Raw genomic sequence first — 12,995 nt, forward strand, 5'->3', positions numbered from 1 at the left:
TTGATTTAGAGATCATTTGTATGAAGTTGAATCTGAATTCATTCTGAATGAATGAATATTTGGAGAACTTCGAAAACGAGAGCGTTACGTTGGAGGCACAAGGTTTTATGCATCCAATATTGGATACGGAAATATCCTACTGATGGGGAAGAATAATCTTCAGAAGCTTTTGTTGATTGCGATTGATTGAAAAATCACAAAACCTAATGTATTTGGTCACAGTGTTACATGGATAGAAAACATTAAAATAAACTCTTTCATATGAATGTAATTTTAAATTCCCAGAGGAACTGGCAGATTATTTTCAGTAACGATTAGATATTTACACATTTTCCTCGATACTGGAAGCCCACCAGTGGTTAATGCTAACTCGATAACCATCTGTTAATAGCACTTGATTGAAACATATTTGGTCACAGTGTTACATGGATAGAAAACATTCAATTAAACTCTTTCACATGAATGTATTTTTCAGTTCCCATGGGAACTAGCAGATTATTTTTCAGCAACGATTGAATCCTTCCGGAATTTTCTCGATGCTGAATGTGTGTGTGGCAGCTGCTCCGATCTCTTCCCGGGGAACCGTTTGTGGCATCACTCTCCTCCTGATAGATTCCCTTCTGGCCTAAGGTGCACAGGCTCTTGGTGACACCGTTCATCCGCGCTTTCATGATAAACGAAGAGCTTCACCACAACAGCGACAACATGCTCCAATCGCTGTTCAATTATAACTGAGTGAATTCCGAGCGGCGCTCGCTTATATACCGATTGTCTGATTGCCTGTTTTGAAAGCAATTTTAAGACTATTGAAACAAGTTTTTGGATCAAAAAGTAACAAATATATAACGCATAGACATTTTATCTTTCTAATGAAGTGTTTATCGTACCATTTCGTTCAGTTGTTTAGGAGCTATTAACGCTCAAAATCTCGGTATCCGGCGTAACGCTTTCGTTTTCGAAACTTTGATTTTACACCCCGGTATAGAAATGAAAGACGTAGTCCTACGTCAAAATTTCGTATAAAAAATGTCTCACCATACAAAATCTTTATTGTCCAATGAAAAACGATACAAAGTCGACAACTGAAACGCTTAGTAACCAACACGCTCGATAGTTGCAGCGCGATCGTTATTTTTTTTTCCTTCAAAGAGCGTTGCGTACCCTATATGTCACCCTGTAGAGACTCCATTTCATCCGTGGAATTAGTTGTATAGTTGCGGATAACCAAAATCACGAATATAGCAATACAAGAATGAAAAAAAAAGAGGTGCGAACTCGAAAAAATATTTAGAAAGTGGTGTCCAGGATACGATCGCATTGTTGACGTAGAAGAACCGCGGAATTAGTTTATTCATTTCGCTTGTTTATCACTTCGATAATTATTTTGGAATACATTGAAATTTCTAAACTAGCTCTTAGTAGAAAGTCAGTTGAAAGTTTTGGCAGTTCAGAAAAGGCTCCCTCGCAAAATTAGCGGAAAACAGACAAATAAAGTGCTCGCTACTCAGAATTACAATTTCCAAGATTTTTTTTTGAGCTAATAACCTATTTTAATCACGCATGATTTTCTAGAAGGACGTATCCAAAATAACTGATTTTTTTCAAATAATCGTAGCTCTAAATGCAGTTGTGATTAAAATATAATGTTCGACAAACGTTATTGAAGAGTCAGAAAAGTGAACAATATAACGAATAAAATAGGTAGGTTCTCCCGAATTCACTCATCTGCTTTACATTGCCACAAGAAGTATTCTTCCAGGCAATTCGAGATTTAGCTTACATGGTATTGATTCTTTTTCGATGTCATGTCGAGATAAAGTGGAGTATACACTGGCTGCTCACAGGTCGCACTCTAGACAGCGATCAGCTAACATGATGTGTCTGAGAGTTATTTTGGTAATGTTGCCGCTGTGCCCATTGTTCGATCCATTGTAATGAAATATGCGTTTATTATATATCAATTTCGAACAATTAGTTGGTTGTTTGTCTCAGAGAGGCTTTGAGGCTTTGCAGTTCATTCGTCTCTAAAGTCGAATGAAGAACTAGAATGGAATACGTTTGCTACATCTCTTATGATTTGAGAGCCGATTTCACACATGTTACGTTGCATCGAAAGTAAGAGACTTTTTACGTTATCCGATATCATTTTGAGGAATTTCCCTTATTATACCGGTTTTTTATGCTTTGTACACCAGATAGAACAGCTTTTCCGTAGTTTAGTTTGATTCATAAGTTGTCGAAACTAGTCAAGATAAATATGTTATATGTTTAGATACAATATAGAAAAAGTAAATGAAAAATGAGGTTACAACATAGACCAGGACATTATAAGAACATAATGCTAAAAATTTGAATAAATTAGAGCTCCAGCTTTTTTCTCATCAAAAGTGGTCCTCTATCAGCTAAAGTGTTTTCTGACTTTAATGGAAAGGCATAAAAATAAATTTCATATTTCATAATCAAAAAACCAAAAAAAATATATATGTATGTAAAACAATGAAAAATTGATTCGATTTTAAATAGTATCCGTTTATATATAGTGAAAAATGGAGGATAACTTTAAAACGATTTGCATTGTTGTCGCAAAAAAATCATACATTTTTACTAGAACAGGTCGAATTTGATGTTATACTTCCAACGATATTTCTAATTTTATCTGTTGCCGATAATGATTCATGTAAATAAAGCGAGTTTTGAATGTTCCATATCGGTGTGTTTAAAAACAATTTCAATCCAATTTCAGCACAAGGATACGGTTCTTTCTAGCTAATGCCATGCGTTATAACTCATGTGTTAATTAGATATCCTTGCAATAAAACGCACCCTTCTGAATTCTCGCCACATGTCTAGAATTCAATTAAGCTGTTATATTGATGATTTCTCCTCAAATCACTGCAGAATAAACCAATCCAGTGTAGCATCACGTATTAAACCCCAGTGGATGGGAATTCTGTGAAAAACGGACTCATCCCGTCACAATAAAGGAGTTCCGTAACGAGCGTTTGAATAGGGGTTCTCCATAAGGGACCACCACGGGACCAGAACAAATCTAATATTTGCCGAAAAAAAGAATCATTTATTTTTCACCATTTTCCCTTCTCCTGTTGCCTCAATCCGGGAGACCGCATCAAAGCTGTATAATAGAATAAGTAATGAATTATCCGATACTTTGTTCCTATAAAATCCCGCCGGGCCAAACGCAGACAATGGAGTACCAACGGAGCGAAAAAGAAAAAAAAAATTTCGTAACAATGATGCAACGGAGTGAAAGGTCGCACAAAATGAACTTCATGCGTCAAGGGCATCGTCACAAACGAAGACTGGCGGAAGTCCTGCGGCTCCGGCAAGTTACCACCCATCGAGTGCTGCACGCTGTTTATGTTTACCTTTTCGCCCGGTTGGAATCAGCGAAGTTTGCATGGGAAGAATGAATCGGATTTGCGGCGCACTGTTGGCGATCCGGGCTAGGAATCTAGCAGAGTCAGCAGCTGGCAATGACAACATTTTAAGAACTGGGCACCAATTTCATATCGTTCCTCCGGGTGGTGTGCTGTTGACGAACATTTTAGGAACTCGAGAACTCCTCTCATGCACGCAAAAGCGTGTAGTTTCATCACCAAATAGAACCACTCTCCAACCGTTAGGAAAAATTGACGGTATTTACATTTTTACTTCCGAGCATGGGAAATATCAAAACTATAGCATAAACTTCCCGGAACACAGCAGCAGCAGCAACAGCTGGATCCCATCCGACGACAGCGTTTCCATCCGCCAACCGTGCTCTGTCTACCCGGACGGATTCAATAGTAATTTGTTATGAAAATAGAACCGGTTTGGAGCCGCCGACGGTGCCGCGAAAACGCAGACAGGTAAAGTGCCGACGCCGAGCCACTCGCCCCCGCCTGGTGTTGATTTTCGATTCATTATTAATGAGTTGTGATAACTCTAAATATTTGTTTGATCTCCCGGTTTGTTGCCGCCTTTGTGGGGGGATACAGGCGGGCGAGTGCCTGGCTGAGGTCTGACGATAGGTACTTTGATTGCGGTCGAATGGGGCATGCAGTCGACGATAAGCGGATTGTTTTAGAAGTATGTTTTTAATTAGGGCGGTATTATTTTGCAAGTGAGTTCTGCGAACTGCGTTGTAGTTCTCGAATTTGATTTATCGTTGGGAGAGTTATTAGCAAATTAAATAAACTGTTTGAAAATAATTGCATTCATAGAGAACTCATGGCAATTTTGGTTTGGAAATATCTATAAGTCGCCTATGGCTGTTCTAATTTCTCAAAAAGAGACAATTTGCGGTCGTGTTGGGGGATAACACAATTTTCCGCACAGGAACAAAAACTTAATCAGGAATTCCAACCATCAAACAACGGTCTTTCTTCTGTACATCATCAAACGTAACAATGCATCTGGTAGGAGCACTCCGAACATAGCAAATAAGTCAGTCCAGTCAATCGGTGATAAATCACTCGAACTAGGGGCAAACTAGACCAGCGGTATGAAAGAAGCCGGTCGGTACTTGATCCAACACCCCTCGGAATTTTCCCACAAAACAATGCAGCTCGTAGCTTATTGACTGAATGAAAAATGACTTGCACACATATATACTGCGATACAAAGAGGCTTCAAAAGTCATGAAAATGTTACGCAATCATTGTGAGTCATATAGGCGACCAAGGGGAGGTAGAACAGATCCTCTTAATGAGTGCTTTCCAGAAACCCTGTTGGGAGGGTACTGCTTGTTTGCAGCTCTCTCGCTTCCTCTCCCATCCATCCTAACCTAAGGCACCAATATCGATTGGAATATTAGCAATAAATAGGGAGGGAAGCAAATGAGGAAGTTGACTTATTACAGGAGTTAGCCGCACTTCCATTAGCATCAGCCGTCAAACCATCAGAACCTTACGCTGGCATTGCGTACCGAAAAGGCGAACCTGTCAATCGGGAAAGTTGAGCGCATTTCCCTGCGCCCTCGTCCACCACGAACTAGATGCAGAAGGTGCCAGGAAAGGAGCAAGTTTAATAACGAGAAGCTAATCTGAACGAAAGCTTTTTTCCACTTTTAATGGGCTTTGATAGGCAGGGATGGGAACCATTCGTAGCTGCTGCTGCTGCTGCACTGTACGATGTGTATGACTTTGAACGTTTCGAAGGTGAACTAGGCGAGGAGAACTTCCCGAACCGCTGACAAGCTGGGCGGAACGGTGTTTCATGATTGAGAGGAAAATGTCAGTGTTCTGATAGACTTCCCACTCGAAACGCTGACATTTTGGAAGTGTTCGTCAAATGCCTATCACAGAGGTTAGTTTGCGGCATGAATTGACTGCCTAATTATACTTTGCCGCCTCGAAAGGTAACGTTTTGCGGTATTTCAGGTTCGGTGTTAGCAAATTATTGGATCAATCAGTGCCCCTTACGCCTGTCCGGCTCTCGAACGTCACCAGCAAAAAATAAAATAATGAACGAATCAGTCGCTATCAATTTATCTTATGCCATCACGGGGCTGATTAGCGCAGGGGAGAGTGACGAAGGGCACGACACAACTTCTCTCCAATCAACGATGAGTACTTTTTGCTTCTGCCCCATTCAGTTATCAACTTCGGCTTGTCAGCTTGTTGATTTTTTCCCTACACTTACTCATTGACTCGCCCGTTTCGCTCCCTTTTTTACCTACTTGTGTTCGATTTCGCAATTAGGCACTTCTTCCCCCAGTGAGTATTTTTATTTTCCACCAGTGTGCTTCTTTGCCTTTCCAATTCCCAAGTACTTGTTTTATGGATGGATGGCGAAATTCTACGACATACCATCGTCACCGTTGACTGTGCCGATAAGAGGGAAGGAAATACGGGGACAGGGATGGGTGAAAAGATGTTGTTTTGTGAGCAGAAGTGTGTTTTCAATTTGTGTAGGAAATCCTACCCCCACCATTACCACCACCATCACCACCACCGGTTTAACGACTGTTAAGTACTTGGATTTGCAATTTGTGATCGCAGGGTCGACTCCAACAGGATTCTATTAGGTGGGGGTTCAAGTATACTTATTTCTCTGAGGTTTCGATGTTATGTAAATTAAACGTCGAAAATTGGCTCTTTTCCATTATGTTCTCATTATTTTGACTCTAATTCTATATAAATTCATAATGATGAGCGAGATAAAGAGATTATACATACTTTCGGTTTTGTTATAATATAACAAAACATTATTATTATGGTAGGAAAACCACATTCGAACGATTCGTTCTGAATCCATATTTCTAAGTTATGTAATAAGTTCAGAATTCTTCAGAAGTGATTCTGAGTCTGTCGGAGCTTCGTGGCATGGATTCGACATCGAAAACCGTCCTAAAGTTGATACCAAAATACCTGAATACTATACAACCGTGCTGATATTATCGAGGAGATGATTTCCAAAGCTGAAACTAATTGATCCAACGCATCGTTACTGGAGGCCAACATTTGCCAACAAAAATCAAGCGTGTGGATGACGATCGCCTAGTAAAGGGTGTGTCACATCAAATTGCATCACGGAAAAAACGCTGTAGAAATTCGCCCAGTAGACCGATCCTTTTGAAAATTTTAGACAGTAAAATAAAAACTATTAAACAACTTTTGGCATTTTCTTTTTATTCATACTTCGAGCCCAAGCCCGTATACTCGCACCTTCCTCTTTACCCCGTCCATAAGATTCTGTACAACGTCAGATTGTAGTTTTTTTTGAACAGAAATCCATTTTCTCTTGAAGTCCGCCTCCGATTTGACAACTTTTGGGTTCTTCCGGAGGGCCTGCTTCATAATCGCCCAATATTTCTCTATTGGGCGAAGCTCCGACGCGTTGGGCGGGTTCATTTCCTTTGGCACGAAGGTGACCCCGTTGGCTTCGTACCACTCCAACACGTCCTTTGAATAGTGGCACGAAGCGAGATCCGGCCAGAAGATGGTCGGGCCCTCGTGCTGCTTCAATAGTGGTAGTAAGCGCTTCTCTCAAACTGTGGATATCTTTTCAATAAAATTTTGTCTCTTTTTTCCTTTTTCGTCCTACCTTTCATTTTAGAGGTAGGTTGTCTACAGAGAAATCGTTCAGAACATTGATCCAGATAACTGGACATTTTCCTTTGAATTCATACTAATTTAGAATAAAACTAATAAAAGCTAACTATGTACATCATTTATTTCGTTGGGCTTTGAAGTATGCGTACACTTCTTTTCGGAGTTCCGGATGCTTTCGGGTACATCACTTTTCAATTAAATTTTTTGTATTGTATAGTATTGTATATTGTATAATTCATCCGACATTGTGTTTGTGTTAATGAATAAAAACTTAGACTAGTTTACATACATGAAACTCCACATAAATATAAAGATAAAAACAGTCATGCTCTCCTCAATCTATTCCTAAATCGGTTTGACGGTTCTCCAAACTCAAACGCAGATTCCACCAAAGAAAATTCACGAATCATCGCTGTCATCGGTTCATGATATCCGTATAGAGTTCGATGGAAACTTGGCTGTAGCAGGAATGATTGCCGCAAAGTCCTTCGGGGAACATGGAAGTCAAGTTGTGCAAGCAACTGAGGGCAGTCCACTTCACCGTTCAGGAATTTCGCTACGAATACCTGCCGGTGCAGTTTCCTTCTGTCTTCCAGCGTGTCCAAGGCTAGTAACATGCATCGATGTGAATAGGGTGGCATGAATTGAAATGAAAAATTGAAATATACGCGTGTATGTCGGATAAACTTTCTTTGGTTGAAAAATTCACTTCAGTGACTTAGTCACTGGAGCCACAGAAGATAATACTTCTGATGGATATGTTACCTTGTTTCGACATAGGACTCCTTTTTCAGTAAGGTTACCAAATCAGAAAACATGTCATGATTTTGAGAAGTAGTTTTAACGTTCTTAAAATTTTTTTCTCTTCGAACGGGTTTCGACGATTCGCATACAAATCGAATCGGAAGTATTCTAAGATTTGTTTGATATACTATACTTTAAGATTTATGAGTTCGTAAATGTTTTCAATTCAATTGGAAGCATTCGAATTTTACCATATATTTCTTCTGTGCTTTTCTGTGCTTGCCTTGGTAGATTTTAGAACTCCAAAAAATCCTACACAAGGAAAATTTTTACATTGACGAAAAAGAAAATTATTCATTTTTTTCGCATTAATTTCAAAAAGTGCCAGAAACCTGCCTTTCGATTTGCGATACGATTATTATTTATTGAACAAATAATCATCACAGACGAAAGGGAAATTTTTCGAACAAAAATTTTTATGTATTAAAAGATTCTACAGGAACATTATAGGAATCAAATGAAAACTGGTTGATGAGGTTAAATAATATACATCCAATATTCATCCGTTCATTCTATGTACAAAAAAAAATTATTCGTAATGAATAAAATCATTACTTTTCGGACAATCCAATACTTAAATGAATGAATAACTGCTGGAAGAATCTATGATAATGAATAATGCAGAGTTTTATCTGAAAAAAATTGTTTTGTGATATCAACGTTGATTTATGTTTAAAAAATAAACCCAAAGAAGCATAACGGCATAGCACAGCAAAAATAATAAAAATAAACATTAATGTACAGTTGAAAGTCGGGTACATTTAAAAAAAATCTTGCATGTGACCAGCCGGTCATTGGAACTGCAATTATGAGTTCTAAACAACGACTGGCTCAACAGTTTCCGAAGATTATGTTAAGGCAACACGAGAATCAAGCAACGATGTGCAGTCTATGTTATCCTCAACAATAATTGCCGTTTTCCTGTTCCTCTTGCCCCTAGAAATCCAACCCTGCGTTCGGTTTGCTTTCTTAGGTTATAAATGTTAGCAAAAAGCAAAAATATACCTTCATTGGCAAGTGACTTCTTCATACCACACTCACACTCTTAGGCACCGATGAAACCTAGCATCGAGAGCACACCAGCATCATTATCATCATCTTTGCCATCGGATGGGGTTCGGGATGATGCTCTCGTTGATGCCTCCCGGCCTGCCGATCAATCTAGATTTCCTAACAAAATTTGAACAAATTGAATCAAACCAAAGGAACGTGCCAGCGTGATTATCACCGCTGCTACTTTCCCCGGCAAGGATCGAGTCGAGTGGGTAGAATCTGATGAGGGGATGGATGGTAAAAAAGTTACTTATCAATTGTCAAGATTGATTTCCTCCTGGTGCGATTCAATGAGTTCTTTCTGCTTTTTTCCGGCTCGATTCTTGGTGAGTAGGGTGAGGCAGTGGATAACGGCAGGAAGAGAGGACTTATTATTGGTTGTGCCGGGTTGATTGGGCTGCCGTGTTTAGATGAAAAATATGAATTTGTAATTGAGTTTCGATGCGTAATTCCGTAGGAGGATTATGGGCGGCAATATTGTTCTGGCGAAAAACATGCCCCGAGAAGGCGATGGGAGGGGATGACTTGTCGTTCTGGGAAACGAAGGATCGTTCGAGTTTGAATTTGCAATGAGTTTCGAGATAGATTGGAAAAGCAGTATTGCCAATACTGGTGAAATCATCGAAACAAATTGAATTAACTTTTATTGTTTCAGCTTGAATGCTTTCAGATTTTTTTATATTTCAATGTCTGGCATTTACCAATACACCCATTGTATTTTTGTGTTTTTCTTATTCAACAATAAACGCTGAATAACGTTTCACTGGTCTTTAGAATATTTTACGTGTGGTCGAACGTCATGTGCCATTGTTTTTATAGTTTTTTTATTCATCATTTCCAGCAAATCGCGAACCCATCTATTTAAGCCTATTAGTCAACAATTACAATAACAAACAGCGGAGAATAAATAAATAATATTCAGAGCGTGTTCAAAGCTCGGACATGCATTTTTCTCGCCCATTGAACCGCATCGGAGCCGGGTTCTCGGGTGTAACTCGATATATCTTCAAACCACATCGCATACGACCCACAAACCGAATTGACTAGGAAGCCGATGCGCGGGAGCGGTAACATTTGGAATATGATTCGCCCTTCATTCGATAAGCTGGGACCCTTTTCGAAACGGTCAGCCAGAGGTTTCACATAAAAATTTCAAACCACGAAACGCTCTCTGACTGAGTCGTCGGAAAGGAAGACGATGATGATGATGATGAGGGAGCATAAAACGATAAAACCCGATATCGTTCCGGAATTTGATACGCAATTCGCCCCCCAGCAGCTCTACTGCATGCGTTTTCATTCGGCATTGAACATAAACAAATAATATGAAGGGCAAATGTAGAATCCACTTTTCTGGACCGAATCAAGCCAAACGGTGGTTATGAATTTTATTTAAGCTCTCGAGGAATGCCAATCAGCTTGGTCAGTTCGATGCGTACGGCTGTGAAGTGGGCAGGCAGCAAGAAAAAAAATCGTATCAATCCGATCCGATTAGAACTGGGGATTGCAAAATTTCCCGCTCGGTTTTGAGCTCTATGAGAAGTTTGAGTCAGTTCATAGAAAAATGACACTAGTTCGAAGATCGGCATTCAAGTTAACGAATTCAACTTTCCCACACTTCTCGTGATAAATGATTTGTGAGTCTCGGGCCGTGAAGCATGATCAGCCAAGAAGTGATGAGCCAAATTGCTATATCTCGGGGCTTACGTGGAATATCTTACAAATTGCTGTTTTCACACCGTCCGCAGTGCGGCTCGGGAGGCGCAAGCAGAATTGACTAGACCTTCATTGTTAACTATGTGTTTCACCCCAGCGACCGGAACAGACGAGAAAACGATGATTCATCCCATTTCTCCTTGTCGGCATCGGAGTGAAACCGCAGCCCTACTTTTGTTTCGCACGTCATTCTCAATTCATAGCATCACACAGCATTTCCCATAGCACACCGAGAACTTCGAACCAACGCCTAATCCTCTTATGTACGCTTCTTGCACTGACCGACCAGCCGCACCCTGTCTCGAATAGATTTTTCAGAACCTAGCATCAACACAAATATTGCCGCAGGCAATACTGACTAACTGACTGACTGTATTTCCTTCATTTCGATCAAGACACCATCATTCACACAATCATCCTCCTAACTCTTCAACGCTGCATCGGTCGCTTCCAAGATGTGGACGTGAACCCGCTCAAGGCGGCATTATTCCACGATCCGAAAGCCTAATCGAATTAAGACACCAACGTAAAATAAACAGTTGCGCCGATCATACCCTCGGTCGATTGTCTGGGCAGACAAATTCGGAGGTCCTGGAGCTATCTGAAAATGACTTCTCATTGGCAGATTTATCTCTCTAATCTTCGACACAAACAACATTATCCTCCAGAGTGCTCGAGTTCCCATACGAATATCGCTCCGATGAAGAGATGCGTGAAATGTGCTGCCTGATGATTAGTGTTTTGAATTTGTTGTTTTCAATCGCTTCCATTTTCGTATCAGCGCAAGTGTAGGAATACATGTTTAGTTTACAAGGTGTATAAATATGAAACCGTAATTCTCATCTTCACAAACGCTAATGTAAAAGGATAAAAATAATATAGAATGTAATTTTTACGCTTTGACATTTGTCAACAATTTTCGATTCAAAATACCATTATTTGTGGCTTGCATGAAAAACAATGAATCTTGTTACCCGTGTACACAATCTTAACGTCCATATAAAGTGAAACGAAAACTTGATTTCTGATGCAAAAAATAGTTACACAATTGATGGACGGTTATTGTCTACCCACCGTTAACTCAAACCAACGAACTTAGACAGTTATCAGGTGTGCTATGAAGGTGTGCTAGTATTAGTAACTAGCGTGCAGTTTGGGAGGAATTTTAAAAAAAAATTAGTTAATTTGTCTCCGAGTTCGATTTTGTGAAAAGATATACAGAAAAACGGGTTTATATCAACAAAATTCACAAATTTGTCAGTGTTTCTGAACACAACACTGCACGCTATTTTGTATGTGTGAGTAATTTTCGTGTACGATACCAAAATATCCAGCTCACCTGTAGTATATGTCAAACCACGTTGAACTCAAACATCGATACATGTACACGTGATACATGAGAGACATAAATGAATTCATTTTGAAGGGAGTCACTTCAATATGTATTGAAGTCCATTTGACAGGGAAGAATCAAATGCGATAGTCGAGTTGTAGAGTGAGATAGCTACTAAACGCCCGAATGACTGTTGAGCCATGTTGACGGAGAAACTGCTGGAAGGAGCCAAAACTCATTTCCAATTGAATACGAGGGCGAATTTCTTCATAGTCCGCTGACTATTCTCAGTTGAATATGTCTCTGCCGAGCCCTGCTGAGCAGTGCTGTCTATGAATCTACAGGTACAGGTCGTAGTATGGTAGTAAGGTTCTTGTTACGTAGAATCCGGAATCATTGTTTATTTTCTAACAGAGTTCCCAATGTTCGTTTCTATTAAATTTCCATATCAGTTTATTTTTGGAGCGTTCCTCTTCTAGTGTTAAAAAAATCCTCACCATCCGTTTAGTTTTGAACATTGAGCGTTATGGAAGCCGAGAGAAGAAAATTGATTCTAGTCACCCTCGTTCAAAATCCAACTTTGTCAAGTACACAAATAGCAAAATAATTTCAATTTGTTAAATCTGCTGTATACGGCGTCTTCAAATGTTTGCGTAAATGGGAAACTGTCGCTTGAATGGACCGAAGTAGTGGAGCCTACAATCGGCAGTAGTGTTTCAAGGTATCGAGAAAAATCAATCTTCTTCTGTAAGAGCATTGTACCACTGCGACCATTAGTTTGATCTATTTTAATGCACTCAAGTTTGCTATGTATGCAGTGTCAGTTCGTTCCATCACTCAGGGAATAAGTGATAGTCGCACCAGGACTTTGCATATCCCCCCACGAAGGTATGACTTTCTTTATGAAATTCCTTACCTGTTTTGGTTCAGCAGACCAAATCTCGTTAGGCATAAGAATGCCCTTTCCAAGAATTCGCAGTCTTCGCTGAATTAGTGTACTGCATTGACACAGTAAATGTTTCGAAGTCTCAGCT

The 12,995-nt window shown here is 39.7% G+C and overlaps 2 protein-coding genes across 8 annotated transcripts in view; one reads left to right on the plus strand and one right to left on the minus strand.

Annotated features, from left to right (window-relative positions):
* Positions 1-12,995, plus strand: part of LOC129780067 (connectin-like) — a 710,069-nt gene that overhangs the window by 22,410 nt on the left and 674,664 nt on the right. The gene's annotated exons all lie outside the window — the stretch shown is intronic.
* Positions 1-12,995, minus strand: part of LOC129780066 (connectin-like) — a 317,103-nt gene that overhangs the window by 16,604 nt on the left and 287,504 nt on the right. The gene's annotated exons all lie outside the window — the stretch shown is intronic.

This window comes from Toxorhynchites rutilus, chromosome 3 (assembly GCF_029784135.1).
Source record: "Toxorhynchites rutilus septentrionalis strain SRP chromosome 3, ASM2978413v1, whole genome shotgun sequence".
Taxonomy (NCBI): Eukaryota; Metazoa; Arthropoda; class Insecta; order Diptera; family Culicidae; genus Toxorhynchites; species Toxorhynchites rutilus.